This window comes from Sciurus carolinensis, chromosome 8, assembly GCF_902686445.1.
Source record: "Sciurus carolinensis chromosome 8, mSciCar1.2, whole genome shotgun sequence".
NCBI classification, from domain to species: domain Eukaryota; kingdom Metazoa; phylum Chordata; class Mammalia; order Rodentia; family Sciuridae; genus Sciurus; species Sciurus carolinensis.
Window position 1 is genome coordinate 139658880 of NC_062220.1, and position 16074 is coordinate 139674953.

The window sequence follows — 16074 nt, forward strand, 5'->3', positions numbered from 1 at the left end:
ATGCAAGTGGCCGTCCTCCTGAGCACTTGGCCTCAGCGAATGGCACTGTTCCAGGCCCCTGCCCTCTCTCTGCCTTAGAACCCACTGCAGGGCCCAGGCTGGCGCTGCGCTTGGTGTGGGACAGGCTTGGGCAGCGCCGGGCCATTCCCAGCAGAGGTCCCGGATGCCAGGAGAAGGTCGGCTGGCTCCTCTCACGCCCTTGCCTTGTTCCATGAAGAGAGCTCACACCAGCCGAGCGCGGCCTTTGGAGGTGAGGGTGCTGGGACTGACCTGAGGCAGTTACTCTTGGTGCAGGGTGACCGTGGCCTGTGCCCCTGCACTGCTGCCGTCCTCAGGCCACCCGTGCCCCAGCCTGCTGCCGCGCTGTCCGGATGCACTGTTCTCCAGCCCGCCAGACTTCCCCTTCCCAGCCGCCCACCAAGAAGGTGCATTTGCTGGCCAGGTTTGCAGGATGGGGGCAGTCCTGGAGCTCAGTGCAGATGGCGGCCTTGCCTGGCATTTGCTCTGTTGGCAGCTTGTGGGCATCATTCTGCAGCCCCTCCTGCAGCCCGGAGGGATGTGCGTACTGCATAGTGTCTTTCCTGCCACCAAAACAGACTCCACCCCTCTGTCCATCCCCACAGGCAGGGCGCCTGCAGTTAAGACCCGGTTTGGCCACGTGCTGGCCATGAGACCGCTGCCAGCAGTGTTCCCTGGCCACGTGGCCTCTGCTTCTTCACCTGGACAGTGGACAGGGATAGGAATCAGCTCCCTGGATCTTCATGCAGAACACAAAATGGAGGCGTGGAAAGCATGCAGAGCCCGGTGTGAACCCCGCAGTTCGTGTGTCCCGAGGGTCTCGCACAGTGTATGCGCCTGGGAACCCTGGTCAACCTCTGTTGGAGGATGGACGCCTGCCGCCCGCCCATGGGACAGTCAGGCTGTGGATTCTTGTCCTTGGTCATCAGATAGAAATGTGACGGGTCAGCAGAAGCCGGTTCCCCTGAAGTTCCCCAGCTCCCTGGCGTTATCATCAGCATGTCTTCCTCCTGCTGCATTTCCTAATGGAAAATATCTGCAGCTTTCCACCACTGTGCAAAATACCCGCGATAATCTACCAGGAGGAAAAGCCCACTTGGACTCCTGGTTTCAGAGTTTTCAGCCCGTGCTGGTGACGTGCTGCTTTTGAACAGTGTGGCAGGAGTCCATGCAGAGCTGCTTGCCTCGTGGTGGCCTGGACGTCATAGAGGAAGAGAGGAAGGTCCAGGGCATGGCCCTGGAGGCCCACATCCTTGAGGTCCCACCCGCCCGCACTGTGGGCCACGTGGGCCTTTGGCGGACGTGGGGATGAGATCCAAAGGGCCGCAGCATCTTTGCCGAGCACGCCCTCGGGTCTTTCTCTGGGGGAGGGAGTGGCCACACGCCCTGCTGCTCAGGAAACGGCAGGGAGACAGCTCACGGAGAGTGCCAGCTCTTCCGACGGGCAGGGCTGGTCCCCTGCATTCCTGAGGGGCTCTGATCGGTTTCCCCATGGTAATGCCAGGCTTTGGAGACCAAGGGTGAAGACTGAGTCCTAAACCAGAGGGGAGGACCCGGTGTCCCCTGGAGAGGTGGGACTCCCCGCGGTAGGCTCACCCCTGTGGGCCTCCTTCGCGCTCCGCCTGCCCTGCACTGGGCGCTCCTTTCCTCCCAGCAGCACTGCAGACCTGCTGGTCAGCATCCCCATCGTGTCAGGTACTGTGCTGAGCAACACAGCAGCCATTTCCACCCTTTCCCTTGTCCTGTTCCACTGTTTCCTGTAAAGTCATTGCTGTACCAAACTCTCTCTAACAAGGTGGCCATGTGACTCAGTGCTGACTGGTGAGAGCTTATTTGAGATTTCTGGAAAAATTAGCATATTCATGATAAAAGAATGGATATAACAGGAACGTTCACTCTGTTTCTGCATGGAGAGGCTGTGATGGCTGGAGCCGTGGCAGCTATCTCGTGGACATGAGTTGCTAAACATGAGAATGAAGTCAATAAGAAGATGGCAGAGGTGAATCCCACAAGGCGCCCAGATCCTTGGTTTTGGTGTAAGTCACTGCACCAATCTACAATCATCGACTGCTAGATTTTCTGCCTAGGAGATACTGCCAACCGCGTAAGTCAGTGTTTAGAAAGTCGTGTTACTTGTAGGTAAGCGTCCCAGAGTTCTGAGAGCACCTGTTATTTGGGAACTCTCCCCTGTACCCATGACAAGCACAGGAGAGGGAGGCACAGTGGGTACCTGAGGCTGATCTCAGTGGAGCAGTGAGATGCCCACGAGGGAACAGGAAGCAGCAGAGAGGACACCGTGGTCACCTCTGCAGCTCGCGTGCTCAGTTGTCCATATCACGTACCCCAGGCGCTGGGTCTGGGAGCTTTAGTTTGACCATTTAAACTCTTCCCTATTTTGGATTTGGAAATAGATCCTTGGAGAGTAGGAGTATCTTTCCCAACACCAGGAAAACAAATGAGGAGTGGATCTGGGTCTCAGCAGCATCCTGAGCTCCAGACTGGGCTCCTTGCCGGCCATTGCTCACTTGTCCTGCTGCCCCAGCTACCCAGAGTGTACTCGGCATCTAAGTCACCTAACAGATTCACTGACAATCTGCGACGTCAGCAAAGCGCCAGTGAAGGACCGGGACGCGGCACTTCTTCCCCGTTTGTCGGTCCTTCCTTCACCCTCGTGAGGAGTCATGGGACAGGAACTAGGTCTTCTCTCTCTCACCGTGAGGAAGCGGAGGCTCAGAGGGTGATGTGACAGCCTGAGGGACCTGGGGCGGCAGAGGAGGGATTCCAACCTGGCTGCCTGCTGGAGAGCCACGGCCTGTGTGGGGACGTGGCTGGGCGCCCCGCTCTCCCCTTCCCAGCCTCCCCTGGAACAGCCCTGTGATGAAGACACTCTGGGTGCCCTTTGAACAAAGGATGGGAGACATCTCACACGGCTGCTGGTTTAGAGCCACAGGACTTACTGCCTGGATCATGCACGTCCCACGTTAATAATTGCATCTGTAAGGCATCTTCCCATTACGAGTGAAAGAAAACCCCACTCACGCTGGCTGGGAAGGGAAAGGGATTTATTGACTCAATTTACTCATATGTTCAGGGAAGAGCCGCGGGTCTAGTTGGATCCAGTGGCTCAAGTGTGCTCATCTGGTTCTGCTTTCTCGGTGAGATGGCAAGGATGGAGACGCAGGCTTTGACTGTAAGTCAGGGGCAGGGGTGAGCAGGCTACAGACAGAAAGCAAGGGCACAGTAAGGGTCAAGGCCAAGTCTAGATTAGGACTCAAAGAGAAAGATTGAACTTTGGACAAGAGGGAAGTCTTTTCAGCATAATAATAGAAACTATTGGGACACACATCTTAGCAGAGAAGGATTTGCGGTTTCCTCTACTCACATGGCTGTTAGCTCTTAGGAGCCAGTGTGTTGTCAGGTAGGGTAGAGGCAGCAGTTTCCTTGCAGTGCAGAATGTGTGCTGACCACAGAGCTGGGGAACAATCACAGAAATGCCAGGGATTGATTCACACAAGTAAGAAGATCGCACGTTGACGACTTGACAGTCCTCTGTTAAGCATTATTAGTCAGAAATTACCCTGCGTATGTGCAATCCATATATATATAAACTGTAGACTTGCCACTGGAATTAGAAGCGTCCTTCTAGTGAATTTTAAAGCATCCAATTTACTTGGATTGCAGTTTGCAGTTCCCTATGCTGGCTAATCAGTCTGTCAAGCATAATAGCCATTTGGGGCTGGGCGTCTTTAATCCTTTGTGAATGGGCTTATCAGCATGTCTTAGGAAGAGAATATATGACTTCCTGGCAAAGAAATGGCTGCAATTAGGTAGCAATCATGCACTATCTTGTTACTATGGTTTCAAACACCATATCCAGCAAACTTCAGGCAGAGGGATTTGGAAGTTAAAACCAAGGATTTGGAACATTCCAGAATGGAAGAGTCCTTGCCTCTTGGGGTTTTGTTCTGAAATCTCCCCATCCACCCTTGCATGTTGCTGGCTCGGCAAGTCCCTGGCAAGCGTGTGGAAGCTGGCGAGTGGTGGCGGAGCCTTGTAGGGCTGTGTCCCTTGCACGCTGTGGGAGCTGAGCCTAGTGTTCCAGAACGGCGTCTAGTCCCTGAGCCTGCCCCATTATGAGGCGCCCCTCATTTATGAAGGATGGCCAGCTTGCAGGGAGCAGAAACCCTGGAGCACCTGACCTCCCATGACCATGAAATCAAAGTTACGTGCCCTGCGTTTGGAAACGGTCTCTCAGAATTGCACTGTGACTCAAAACCCCATGACAGATACAAAGGACAGGCTGTATGAGTTCTATTTTAATAGTCTGGAGTAAAACAAAAACTCCAAGACAAGATAATATGGGCCCTCTTAGGGATATTTGAATTGGAACAACAGTCTGGGGGGGGGCGGCGGGAAGGAAAGAAGAAAAGAGGAACATGGTGCATGGTTTCTCCTCAGATATTGGAATTTCGCGGGCTGGGAGGAACCAATCGCGGAGGAGAATTATTACAGACTGACTGATGGACCAATGACATATTAGAACGTAATGTGGGAGGCAGGAAGATTACGGCAACCTAAGCCAGAAATTCCTGTAACGGGAGAGGTGGTCGGAATAAAGATTGACAGGTGGTTGGGAGGCCAGATTCCTTACAGTTTGTGTATCTGGAAATCAGAGACCAGCCTGAGCTGGAGAATTTTAGAGACCTGCAGTACTTTTCTGTTCCCCAGGAGAAATCAGTAATTATTTTGACTCTAGAGCAGAGATGGAAATTAGCTTATCTAGTCTTGACTGATGGTGTTTCTCCATGGAAATGGTCCAACCATTGGGACCCTGTGTCAGACTGAGAAGGGAATTTGGGAATGTAGGGGGAAAGCTGAGTCTCTGAAAGAGACCTCACGAAGCGTGAGACCAGAGCCAGATCGGACCATGACCTCTGTCTGTCACCCCATCACCCACCCAAGTGTTGGAGACATTGATGTGAGCTGGAAATTTTGTGCCCTCGGGGGAAACAAGATCTTGCACAGCTTCTCAGTCCCAAGGAGAGTCCACCCCTTTGGATCGTACCTATTCCAACTGATTATGCACTCTAACCAGACGGTAAGTGCTGGTAACGTGTCTCGTGGTCCAGGTCGTCCATTCTGTTCTGAGAGTGCACATCTTCGTCTCTCACCTCTGATACAGCTCTTCCTCTCTGCTACAGCCTGATGCATCCTTAAATTATTTTCTTGTGTCAGATGTCTGGAAGGTTTGAACAGAGGTCTCTTCCGTGGAGAGAACTCCTGGAACCCCCTCGTAATAACAAGATCCTTCAGCCATATCCGCCATGGGAGGAGACCTTGCTGTGGTCTGCATGGCTCAGGCGGTGGGAGAGTCACCAGAACCTCAGCCCTGTCGGCCTCGGGTGCTCCTCTCTTCCTTGGGAAAGCAGTTTTGAGCTGGTCAGGTTTCAGAGGTGGTGCCTGGCGTACAGCAACCACATGAACTGGATGTCCACCCTGGCTCTCCCTCTTAATCACTGCAAGACCTTGAGCGAGTTGCTTAGCATTTCAAAACCCAGTCCATCACCCAAACATGGTCAATACTGATACTTCTTTCATAAACTCACAGTGACATTAGAACACAAAGTCCCAGGGCATAGTGCTGGCATCCCCCAGAGGGGTACCCCTCCAGAAACTGCTCTTGACCAGAGGAGGAGAGCGCTCCTGCTCTTACATCCAAATACACTACGGAGGTTAATCTCGCCATCATTTATGTAGCTTTTCAAGTAGAATTTTCAAAAAGTTGGAAAAACTTCTCTAAAAATATATCAAATGAAGAAGCACAAAAGATTTTAATATATTTACTACTCTTGTAACAAGTGACATTCATTCAAAAACTTGTAAGAATCTGAGTATACATAAGCAACATTCATAGGAGACTATGAATTATGTGCAAAAACTGATTAATATCCAAAAGGGACACATTTTTGAGGGGGCGTATCTGGTCTATCCATATGCAATTACATGCATTTGTACCAGGAAAATGCAGTTTTATTGCTTGGGGTATTCATTAATCTATGTCAATGGACTGACTTCTAGTTGATTTCCCATGTTCAGGTTGGCCGGGGACTTAGTCCTTCACTAGCTTTTGGCAGGAGGGCTCAGTTTCTGGCTATATGTCCACTCATAGGTCTAGATGTGTGTCTTCCTGAAGGACAGCTGGATTCTCAGAGAAAGTGATGAGAGAGGGAAGGGGGGAGAAGTGAAGGGGGAGGTGTGTGTTACTCAGCGTCTTTAATTTTAATGACTTAGCCTAAAATGTCACACATTATCACTTCTGTTTGTGCACTGTGGATCATAACTCCAACTCACCCTCACACGAAGGGTAAGGAACACAGAGATCATGTTCTGACAGGGAAGTTCAAGGGAGCGTTGGTGGACATATTCTGAATGTACCAACATAGCAACCAGTCTCAAAATCAAGGTGGTTTTAAACCATAAGGATTTATTTCTTACACTGTGGGGTTGTGTGTTTCCCAGGGTTAGTAGCGAGGCTTTGCTTATTCTAATCACTCAGGTGCGTGGTGGATGAAAACTGCGTGTTGACCACCACTCATCCCTGTGCAATAAGGAAGAGTCTGTACCACCCGTGATGAACCCATGTGTGCACCATATTAATAAATGAAGGACAAGAACCACAGGACCATCTCGTTGGACCAGAAAAGGCATCTGATAAAATCCATGCCCCTTCAGTATGTAAAAGTCAGCAGGCTAGAATTGGAAGGGAAATTACTGAACCCAGTGAAGGGCATCTCCGGACCCAATAGCTACCATCACAGCTGATAGTAAAAGACTGCAATGTTCCTCCTAACCTCAGGATGGGGACACAGAAATCTACTCCTCTAGCTTTCATTCAACTTTTCACTGGAGAGAGAACTATGCCAGAGAGGAAGCAAAGATGTCCAGTTTATAAGCAAGTGAACTAGTTGTATTTATATACAATATAATTTTATAGAACATCTTAAAGAAGTCATTCAAAACTACTATACCTAATAAGTTACTTCAGCAAACCTTCAGGACACAAGATCAACATACAGAAATAAATTGTAACTCTATACACTAATGATGTATCCAAAAAAGAGACTTTAAGAAAATAGTTCCATTGATTATAGCACCAAAAATAATATAATAATTAGAAATTAATTTTGAAAAGGATATGTGAGACTTGTGCACTCAAAAATAGAAAACATTGTTGAAAGAAATTGAAGATTCAAATAAATGGGGATAAAGCCATGCTTGTGGAGGAAGAAGTAATTGTTGAGATTACTCCTTGAATTGATCTAGAGATTCAGTGTCATCAGTGTCAAAACACCCAATGTCTTTTTTGACAAGCTTATCCTAAAATTCATATGGTAACACATAGAACTCAGTGTACCCAAAACAACTTTGAAAATATCAAATTTGGAGGACTCATACTTTCAAAGTTGAATATATTATGCAGCTGCAATAATCAAGACAGTCTGACGTTGGCATAGAATCAGACATATAGATCCATGGAGTAGAATTAAGAGTCTTGAAATACACCCTTACATTTATAGTCAATTGATATTCGACAAGGGTAATTGAGAAAATGAGTCTTCTCAATAAATGGTGCCAAGACAACTATGTATTCGCATGTAACATAACGAAGCGAGGCCCCTTCCTTATACCACACACAGCGACTAACTGACTGGCCCGCAGACCGAAGCCAGTGAGCTGAAGCTCTAATACCTTCAGAAGAAAGCGTAACTTTTTTCTGCCTTGCATTAAGCAAAATTTTGTTGGATATCGCACCAAAACCACAAGTGACCAAAGATAAATTGAACTTCGTCAAGACCGAAAATGTTCGTGCTTCAGAAAACACCCAAGAAAGCGAGGGGACAGCACATGGGGCAGAAGAGAGCACTGGCAGATCACGGGTCTGGAAGGACCTTTTCGGAAATGCCCAGACAATATGAAGAGCGCTTATAACTCAGTAGTAAAGACGAGTCATCTGATTTTTTAGAACACGTGTGGTGGTTTTGGGGAGATGTTTCTCCAAAGAAGCTATGTCAGTGGTCCCGGAGCTCCTGGGAATACGCCCAGCAGTGAAGTCATCAGGAAGATGCGGATGAGCACCAGGTTGGGATACCACTTCGCACCCACCAGGGCGGCCGCGCTCCGGAAGACAGGCGTGCTGGAGAGGATGTGGACTGAGTGGGATCCGCATCGCTTGCTCTTGGGAATGTAAACTGGTTCAGCCATGTCGAGAAGCAGTTTCAAACTGCTTCCCACAAAAAACGTTGAACGTAGACTTATCATGAGAGTGGACAGTTCCGCTCCCACCTAGGCCTGCAAGAAACAAGAGTTGGGGCTGGGGCTGTAGCTCAGTGGTGGAGTGCTTGCCTCGCATGCGTGAGGCACTGGGTTCATAAATAATATAAAAAGGTATTGTGTCCATCTACAACTAAAAATTTAAAAAAAGAAGAAACAAGAACTTGTGCCCCACAAAGCCCCACACTGTTGCTCAGAGCGGCGTTGCTCACTTTAGCCAAAATGTGGAAACAATACAAATGTAGGTGTGTAACCTGGTGAATGGATACGTAGAACCTGATCTCTCTGTGGGACTAGATGTTAATCAGCACTAAAGGAACTAAGTACTGGTAGGTGTTTCAAGGTGGATCACCAGACTAAGTGAGAGAGGCTGGTCAGGAAGGATCACGTGTCCTATGATGCACCCCATACCAAGTGGCCACAGTCCAGCCTGCAGAGACGTGGCACAGATCTCAGGTTGTGGCCAGATGGGGAGAGGGAATGGGGTGGATGGTAGCAGACAGCTGACGGACACTAGGTTTGTGGGGGGTGATGTCAGTATTCTGAACTGAGGACCCACTGAGCTGCACAGCTGTGAGTTTCCAAAGCCACGAGTGTGTGCATTTCATGTGGAACAATTGTAGCTTAGTGCACCTAAGTGCTGACAGAGAAGGGGCGGTCATGGAGACGGATCCCATCTGGAAGCCACCTCAAGACCCTCTGGCTGTCCTGGGTTACCTGGCTCCACCCAGGCCCGCGGCTGCCAGGAAGTGGTGGAGGTGTTGAGAGAACAGCTAACCTTTCACCGCATCCACCACCTGAGGGATGTTTCCTTCCTGTTTTTTTTATTAGTGATCCATTCCTGCTTGCACATAAACACCCAGAGAGCAGAGAAGTTCAAGTTCATCTTTGGGGTGCAGAACAGAGCCTGGCTATAACCAGTGTTACAGCTTTGTATTTGTTTCAATATGTGAATAAATGTGTTAGATAACAAAAGGATCTGTCACAGAGTGTGATTTTGTGAAATTTGAACTCAGTAAGAGTGCATGTGTAGACAATTGAGCATCAGCTTTTCTTCATGGACACGCTGACCTGGGTATACTAGGAAATCTTAACTTTGAATACATTTTTTTTTCTCTAAGAAGCTCACACTTTTCAGACTTTTGACCTGATCCTGGGTTGGGAGACTTTGTTTTCAGCTGTCCTAGACCAAAGAGGGAGAACACAGTATCACTGCCTTGGGATTAAATGGATTTTTCAAAGAAACTGGTGTTGAGTGCCCTGACCTCAAAGGTCCAACGCCATTGCAGAAATTGGCTCTCTGGATGTCAGGTTTTGAGGTCAAACCCCCGCCAGGCTGTGTGCTTTGTTTCACAGCTTGCTCTTGACCCTGCCACGCGAGGGCTGGAGGAGACGCCATTCCAATGATGGAAAAAATCAGTCTCATTAATCACCATGCGAGTGGCTCAGAGCCGCTCATTAGTGCAGCCCAGAAACTGCCCAGCTCCTCCAGCAGAACAGACCCCAGATCTGCGTTCTTTGGTTTTCCCCTGGAGACCTGGTGAAAGGGAATTCCCAGAAGTCCCATCTCTGGGGTTTCATGTTCCTCCCTGAGGGCCGTTGGGGATCATTCTAAAACTTCCAGGCTCTGTCCTGTGAATGCTGCACCGGGCCCACGTGTGCTCCTGCCCAGGCCTGCCCGGGGTCAGAGAGGGCAGCTCCGCTCCTGTGTCACCTGGGCCCATCGCATGCCAGGCCCTCCTGCTGATGCACGAGCAGGTCCTGTGAGTCAAGAGAGAGACATTTGGTGGGCTTGCACCTTTCCTTCCCCTCTCCTCCTGCCTGGGTCACTCCTAGCTTCTTTATCAGACCAAATTACTCTCTTCATCAAAACATGGGTGGCGTGTGTATGTGACCCAGCAGTGGACTTGGGAAAGGGACAGTTAGGGAAGCTCTGTGCACATGATCCTTCTGCCTGTGGTTGACTTAAGACCTTATTATTTTAGGATAATTAGCCCTTTTAAAAAAACAAAAGACTTCAAGATCGCTATAGCAACTATGGAGGTGCGAGTAGTTGATGAGATTCAATCAGAGAGTTCTAACTAATCGGCACAAGGGGAGTTCATGCTTCCAGGAGGGAAGCTCTCACTGAGGGAGCTTCATCCACTGGCATTTCAGGAGCCCGCAGATCTCTTCCCTTCCTCCTCCCCCCAGTTTTGAAGGAACCTGAGTGACACAAAGATTCTGGTCTGCTTTCTGACCCCGTGTGATGGGATGGGCCTTGCAGCCCACCTTAACTTCCATGCTGTGGCGCCAGTCTTGATGTTGACGCCGCGTCCAGATTCCTGTGACTTCCCGGACCTGCTGGGAGCCTTGTTCGTGTGCAGGGAACATGCGTGTGACTCCAGGGAGTGTTCGGGGGCTCCTCGTGCCTGCTCCTGTTGTTTGGCTTTATTTTGCTCTACATTTCTGTTCTTCTGGGAGGTGGTGTCTGAGGGGCTGTGAGCTCTGGGGTGGCTGGATCCACGTGAACGATTTGATTTATTGCCTCACAGAGCTGATCGTCCCTGTCATTGGTGGTAGACTTGGGCACAGGCCCTTGGTCACAAACCTGCCGTTCCCCATCAGGTGACTGCCCCCTCCCTGGTGCACATCCAGACTGGAGTCTCTCTCTTTCTCTCTCTCTTTTTCTTTTTCTTTTTTTTTTTTTTTTTTCTAACTGCTATGACTCTTCTCGTTTAACTCACCACTTCTGGTTTTGACAATAAGTATTTCTCAGGTCGCAGTTGGCTCTGGGCGGGCGGGAGAGTAGCAGTGCAGGAGATCCAGCTCCCACCTCGGGAGGCTGAAGAGAGGCCTCCATAGACTCCTCGGTTCTCATGTCGGCCTGGACCTCTCGGGAGAGTGTGGTGCGGGACCCAGGGACAGGACCGGACCCCTGCTGCCCATGATCGAGCTGGTTGCTCCAGGAGAAGATCTTGCCCCACATTGGACACCAGCTACCCACCGAGGCCCAGTCCCAGCCTGCATCTCACGAGCTCTGCATGAAGCCCGGCACTGCCATCTCCGTCTTCTCCTGGAGAGAGGAGCCTGGCAAGATAGGGCCCTGCACAGGCTCCTGGGCTGTGAAGAAAGCGGAGGAAGAGCCGCGGGCAAGTGCACAGATGAAGGGCGAGGCAACCGCGGAGGGCCTGGGCTACTCAGGGAATTCGGGGTGCTAACTGCTGCCCGAGAGGACCCTCTGGAGTGAGAGGGAGGCAGGAGGGAGTTTCAAAGATGGGAGCTGGACTTCTGAGCTCCCAGAAAGCAAAGGGGTGCTGCAGGGAGCTGAGCGTGCTCTGAGGCTCAGCAGACTTGCCGATGACGTGCACTGTGTGCCAGCATGTCCAGGTGCTGCAGAGATACTACCTGACATAACGGACTCCCCCATCCTTGCGGAAGTTTCCAGTGAGTAGGGCAAACAGAGGGTAAAACAGAAGTACGTTATTATTTAATTACGTGGGCCCTGCTGTGCAGCTGCTGGCCCACGGCCGGCTCCAGGAATGGCACCTGGGTGCTGCTCTTCATGGTGACAGTGTTATTGCTGAGAAGCCAACTGGGCATTGCCAGGAGAATCTGATCCCAGTTGCCGCTTCTCCACTGGAGACTAGCAGGACCTGCAGGGGCTCAGATGACAGGTGACCTCTTGGCCACTACTGAGATCCCCGCCAGTCAACATTGCCAGGGCAAGAACATATGGTCATGACCTCAATCGACGGCTCTCTCCTGGATGATCCCGATTATCCTTGAGGTAGAAGTGCCCCTGTGAATCAGGCCAGGGCAGCACAAAGGCACAGTGATCTCACGGGACAATGGAGAATGTTCTGCACTTTGACAACCTGTTGGTAAAGTGACTTAAAGTCCTGTGTATGATTCTGTGTTATGATTGTCCCATTGGATACACAACAGAGGAAGAAGTGTAGAATCAGTTACTGTGTGGATGTGTGGCACACGGGTGCTGGCCATCAGGATCCAGAGTCGTGCTGAGCAGACAGTAACACCTGCTGCCGCACGTCGTGGCTGTGTGACCAGGCTCTGCCTTGGTGGCCATGTCTAGTAGGCATATGGGAGAATCGTGTTCCCTGGCTTCCTGATGTCAGAGAGGGCCTTGTGATGGGTCTGGCCAATGGTTCCTTCACAGAAGCCAAGCACATCACTCTGGATGAGTGCACTTTAATCCAGTGGCCAAACCTGCAGATATCTCTTTTCCCCTCAAGCCCAAAACTAAATACTCCAATTGAGAATGATGCGGTTAATAAGTATCATTTGTGTAAAATGGAGGACAAAAGCTCCCTTGGCTCTAGGTTGGCTTATAGATGCATAGAACATCTCTAGTAACAGGTACTGACACATAGTGACATCTAGATCCCAGCCAAGCCCCACCCCCTGGACCCCAAGGAGTGCTTACAAGATGTGACTGCCACCTGCTGCACTGTTGACCAGACGGTCGTAGTACGGCCCGAGTCCATCAGCTCAAGCCTGCCGAGCCTGGAGAGTCCACCGAGCAACGCCCGAGCACACGAGTTCTCGCAGCTCCACATGGCAAACGTTCCCAACAGGGTGGACGAAATAGCGATAGACAGATGCCGGTTCCTGGAATTTGAGGAACAGACTGCATGGAGGTGCACTGTCATGTCCTGGAGGTGGCTTTGGGAGGTCAGAGAAATGGGCAAAGAGAAAGTTGGCCAGCGTTTAGTGTCCTGGTTTGGCCTAATGACATTGATAAAATCAAACAACTGCACTGAGGATGGACTTGAGGGTGGTGGTGGACTTGGCAGTTGGGAAGGTGGAGGGGCCCGAAGCATTGGCTCATCACCAGTGTGGCTCTGCTCCACTCCCAGGGGACAGTGACGCTGTAGAAGGCTGAGTCCAGCCGGGAAGGTCTGTCGTTCAGATAAACCCAGAGTGACGGGCTGGAAGGTGGGATTGTGTACACACACACACACACACACACACACACACACAGCTGTGTGTGCACGGCCTGGTTACTGCATGCAGAGTTTGCAACTTGGTTATGTTTCCTTGGTTATGTTTTCTGATTTAGCCGTGTGGGAAGAGGTAGTTTTTGCTGATACATTTTAAAATAGCCTTTGGTTATTTTCCACAATTTTTATCCACTCTGGTTGGTGGGCAGTTGTCACTTTCTTATTGCTGGGGTTATAGACAGAGCTGTTAGCTACTCTTATATGTATCTCCTGTGCATTGACATAGACACACACCATACACATTTGAGTATGTGTGTATGGTTTACCTCTATTATATAAAAACATTTCTATGTATGGACATATGTGTACCAGTGTCACCTGCTCAGGCAGACCTTCATATATAAATGAAATCGCATCCTGCTGCAGAACGGAATTGCTGCTTTGCATTACATGTACCTTCAATTTTACTGGTTGTACAGAATTGATTTTCCAAGGTGCTTGCACTGATTTACCTTCCCTAACAATGGATGGAAGTTCTGCTCTCCTTATATCTTTAAAATGTTTGGTATTGTCAGATTTTAAATTGCGTGCCAACATGGTGGGTGTCCCGTGTACTTTGCAGATTTAAGGTGTGTTCAGTTGACAGGTGGTGGAAAGGAGCCAGTGCTCTGTGTCTGCTGCCCGTGTGAAATGCCTCTGCGAGTCCACCTGCCTGCGTTGTCCACCAGCCGTTCCTTTAGGTTCTTGGCTTCTTGCTATGGCTTTGCTCCTATTCATGACACACTATGGGTACTATGCCCTTGTGCTCTGAGTGACAGACGACTTCTTCTGCTTTGTAATTTTCATTTTCCTTTTGATTGCTATCTTTTCAGCTTCATGCAGTGATGTATATGGCTCTAGGATTACGGAATGTTAGAATTTAAAATGCAATTGCCTCCATCTTTGAAGTCAAGAGTGCTGCTCTTTGTCAAAGTGCCTCACTTAGTGCCCGCGTCCACCCTTGACCGAGGTGCTACCATCACTCTGAGTTACTGATGAGGCTGAGGTTCTGCAGAGCGTGCGCTCTCGGCCCAGGCATCCGTCCATCCACTCACCCATTCACTTACCAAACTGTCATTAGGCGCCTACTCTGTGTCAGTGTTCTGCTGAGACGGAGTTGACCGGATGAGTAAGAGAGAACCTGTGCACAAGGTCAAGGTCACTGTCATGTAGGAAAACCATGTACCTAGGGTTTTAACCTGTAGCAGTCAAAGGAAGTAAGAAGTATAATGGAATTTAAACCTGCAACATGCATGAACAAATAAATAAATGATAAAGAAAAAAGAAAACATAAATGACCTTTTTATAGAAAACAAATAGAAACAAACAGAAACCTGAAGCTTGTATTTTGAAAGGATCAGTAACGTTGATGAACCACTATCCAGACTGAACAGTAGGAAGACATACTTTCTCCAGATCAGGAATGACAGAGGAAGTGTCCAACACGCACAAGTAAGGATGCAGTGGTTGGAGGGATCAAAGGACTTCAGGCCCACACACTCGTCACTCAGGGGGGGCGGACAGGTACATGGAAACACCACAGCTCATCCAGAAGAAGTAGACCAACTGGATAGTCGTGCGTTTTTTTGTTTTTTTGTTTTTTTTTGCGGTGCTAGGGATTGAACCCAGGGCCTTGTGCTTGCGAGGCAGGCACTCTACCAACTGAGCTATATCCCCAGCCCTAGTCGTGCGTTTTAATTGAATTCGTAGTGTTAAGTCCTCCAGGCAAAGAACACCCCGAGTCAGGCGCCTTTGCTGGTGAATGCTACCCTGCGTTTAGGAAAGCAGCACTCGGTCGCCCAGACTCTTCACCTGACGCGGCCAGATTGCCTGATCCCTGCCGACAAAGGCAAAGTTACCAGACCAGAACCCTGCTGACCAACTGCCTTGGGAATATAAACGTATATATTTACAGAAATATGTACATTTGGTTAATTCATATATATATATATATATATATTTATATGTATCTGATTCTGAAATATCTATCTATCTATCTGTCTATCTATGGTCTTGACTAGCTGAAATGATTTGAAAAACAATAAATTTGGAGGTCTCGAGTCTTAAACTTTCTTAGTTACTGGTGTAATATGTCAAAAATTAAGCCAGTCTAGTACTGGTAAAAAGGATAGACACATAGACCAATGGTTTAAAAAATGCACCTAAAAATAAGCCCACACACATATGGTTAATTGACTTCCAAAAAAATTACCAAAGTTAATTCCATGGACAAAATATAGTCTTTGCACCAAATGGTGCTAGAACAATTACATATAAAAATATGCAGAGAGTGAGTCTCGGGCATATTCCACACTCCCTTTCCAAAGATTTACTCAAATTTTATCACAGGCTTTAGATCCAGTACCCAAAACTACACACTTTCTGTGAGGGAACATGAGAACGTGAGAGAAAGAGCTAGGATCTTAGATTGTACAAATAATTCTTAGATAAGACACAGAAAACATGACTCATAAAAAGAAAATTGATAAATTTAGCTTTTGGGAAGTGAGTACATTTTGCTTTGCAAAGACATAAAGAGAATGGAAAGACAAACTGTGGAATGGAGAATAAGTTTGCAAAGGTCACATCTGACATGGCCTGGGGTCCAGGACGTAAAGTAACACTCACACTCGAGTTACACATCGGTCCTTCCGTGCTTCTCAGACTTCTGGGAGTGGGTAATGGGCTCCTGAGGCAAGCATGCCCCCTCCCCTCCCCACCCTCGAGTCTGCCTCAAGTGGGG